Source organism: Phasianus colchicus, chromosome 19 (assembly GCF_987193195.1).
Source record: "Phasianus colchicus chromosome 19, bPhaCol1.hap1.1, whole genome shotgun sequence".
In the NCBI taxonomy this organism is placed as follows: Eukaryota; Metazoa; Chordata; class Aves; order Galliformes; family Phasianidae; genus Phasianus; species Phasianus colchicus.
Window position 1 is genome coordinate 2237749 of NC_143454.1, and position 3349 is coordinate 2241097.

The following is a 3349-nucleotide window of genomic DNA, read 5'->3' on the forward strand; positions in this document are numbered from 1 at the left end:
CATGGGAAGGGTTGTCATGCAGTAGATCAGGTTGCCCAGAGCCACATCCACCCTGGCCCTGAATGCCTCAAAGGATGGGGCAATCCAAAACCTTTCTGGGGGACCTCTTCCTGTGCCTGACAGCCCCCACAGTGAAGAATTTATTTGATCACCAGCAAAGATATTAAAAACAGCAGTCCCAAGATGGAATCCTGAGGGATTCCTTAATATAACCACTTATTGTTAGCCTCCACCTGGACACAGAGCTGCTGACCACAACCCTCAGGCTGCAATCATACAGCCAGCTACTAATCCACTTTTCAAATCCACATATCTCCAAACTAGAGATAAGGATGTGGAGTGAGACCATATGAAAGCCTTGCACAAGTCCAGGTAGATTACTTCAGTGTATGGGAACTGCTGAGTCACGGCCTGAACCTCTGATTAGTCACCTGAGGCGAGCAATGAGGCAGCCCTGGGAGCACAAGTGAAAGCAGTTCACCTGTGCTGCAGGAAGGGGTGGAGCCTGGCTCCACCTCTCCTAGACCCATTCAAGAGCTGACTACCAGTGGGGAAGGATCTCTCTCTCTCTCTTCGGAAGATCCACTCCACTGGTCTTTCCTGAGCGAGCCCACGACACGGGTGAGCCTTCTATTTATTCTCTTTGTCTCGCTGTGCCTAACTCTCTTGCTTATTTCATTACTATAACATCTTAATATTATTAAACTATATAATATTCCTTTATATAATTTTCATTGATTATACACTTGGCGAGCCAGGCAGGCAAGCCGAATATACTGAAACTTACACTATGTCCTTTCTTTGGAATTTCTGTAAATGGTTCAAGGGGGAGAACACTACCCCCCTAGATAAGATAATTCCAGGGCAGATCCCAGGATTTGCGGGATCCCCTTATTATGAATTGGCAACTATCATTGAAAAATGGGGTCCCCTAAGTGTTGTGGGAAACGTTTCCCCATATCGCCTAGCGGATTACTTTCAGGGACTAGGCAAAGATATATTAGTCACTAGAGAAAGACAATTAGCTGCTTCTACAGTGGCATGGCCGCTATTAAATGCTTTAAACAATGCCGAAATAAGGAATAATACTTCAGTGAATGAAAATGAACTTTTAAAAGATCGTATTGGAAAATTAGAGCAGGAACTTGGCATATTAACAGGAAAAAAAACCAACTCTACGTCTTCCAATAGGTCAAGTTCGTAGTATTTCAATAAACAATGACCAGGCTCCTGAATCAACGGACTGTGTTGATCAGGAAAATAAACCATCTAAATCGGATCTTGAATCCCCAATTTTGACGGACGCACTAGAAGTCCGTCCTGTTATATCTCAAAAAACAAAAAAGGTACAGGACAGACCAGCAGGGGTGCCGCCTGATCAGTGGCCCCCCGCTCAAACCCACTTGCACGTAACAGCCCAACCGTACACGGCAACAGAACTGATGGACCTAGTCCAACGATTCAGGCAGAAACCTAGAGAAAGTGTGCCGGCTTGGTTATTAAGACTATGGGATTCTGGGGCAGAAAGTGTTCTGGTGAATGGCCTGGAAATAGCCAAATTGGCCACAATGACCGTCCATCCTGCTCTTAGACAGAGATTATATGCAGGTAATCAATATAATGATGAAAACCATTCAATAATAGAATGGTTAATGGTGGCCTGCCGTATGGTATGGCCCAATAAATCTGATATTCCTTTACATACAGGGATGTGGTCCTCCATAAAACCAGGTAACGGTCACAGGATGTGCATTTTCAGTAGCCTAAGCGTAGCCTAAGTTGCTAAATATTGCAACATATTGGCATTGTGTGTTTATTGCTGTCTGTTTTTCAGGGCTTGCAAGAGTCAAAATGGAGCATGAAAACTGTAGTTAGAGAGTTTATTCTGCTAGGATTGTCTCAATCCCACAAAGTCCAGTCAATTCCCTTCTTCTTCTTCCTCCTGTTCTACATCATAATTCTCCCAAGCAACATCCTTATCATTCTCACAATTCAGGGGGATTCCCAGCTGGGATCACCCATGCATTTTTTCCTGGCTAATCTGGCATTCTTGGATATCTGCTACTGTTCTGTGACCCCACCCAAAATGCTGGCTGACTTTTTCTCAAATCCTAAGATCAACTCCTACAAGGCCTGATTGACCCAGCCTTTGTTTCTTCACTTCCTGGGAGCAGCAGCAGCTTTCCTGCTGTTGGCCATAGCCTGTGACCGTTACGTTGCTATTTGCAAGCCTCTCCACTACACCATGCTTGTGAACAGGACTGTATGCTGTGCCCTGGCTGGAGCTTCGTGGGGCGGTGGCTTCATTCATGGCATCATTCTATTTGCTCTCACCATCAAGCTCCCCTTCTGTGGCCCCAACGTCCTGGACGACTTTGTCTGTGATGTGCGTCAGTTGGCGAACTTGGCCTGTGCTGACCTTACACGGCGGAACTTCTGATGTTCCTCAACAATGGAGTTGTCATTGTCATGTGCTTTGCACTTCTCCTCATCTCCTACATAATCCTCTTGCTGAAGCTCCAGACACACCAAAAACAAAGAACAAAATAACCTCCACCTGCATTTCCCACATCATCGTAGTTTTTGTCATGCTTGGCCCTGCTGTCTACATATATGTCCTACCCTCTGAGGCTGTCCCAATGGAAAAGGTTTCCATTGGGAAACCTTTCTTTTCCATACGGTTGTCTTCCCTTGACTAATCCCATGATCTACATGCTGTAACAAGGAGATCAAAAGCTCCGTGTGGAAGTTGGTCAGCAAATACATATTTAAAAAAAAAAATTTGAAAGAAATAAATGAAAGTTTATTTGTTCCTCGTTTTGTTCATGCAATTTTCTTAGGAACAAATCCACACTGTACGTTATGTAAAAGCATAATTTACAAGTGATAACCTTCAAGAAGTCCTTTTCTATCAAAAAAATCCCTAGAGTGATACTAAAACCTGTATGGAATAAGTTAAAGAAGAACCAACCTGTGTAAAGGAACCAATTCATGCACTATGAAGTTATCATTAAGAATCTTTTAAATTCATTAGAAAGTATCTGGTAGGTGTTGAGACTTCATAGAACTATTACTGGACTACTGGTTCAGCTTCAACCATGGTAATTCATTATTTCAGTTTATAGTCAAACTTTCACTGTTGATGCTGCCTTCTCGTTGGACTCATTCATGATCCCACCATTGAATGAGTTGATTACATCTCCACAAAGGGAGAGTGTGAAAGCTGCTGGATGATCCAGCTTGCAGGCAAGCTTTGCAATTCATATAGCATAGGCAAGACATTGCAATCTGTTAAGTAAAAATCAAAGACAATGTAGCTATAGCTTTACAGGACGTGCAGATCATAAAC

General features: G+C 43.4%; 1 pseudogene; it reads left to right on the top strand.

Moving 5' to 3' along the window:
• Window positions 1-736: 736 nt before the first annotated feature.
• LOC149915433 (olfactory receptor 4M1-like) lies at window positions 737-2924 on the top strand (annotated as a pseudogene).
• The last annotated feature ends 425 nt before the right edge of the window (window positions 2925-3349 follow it).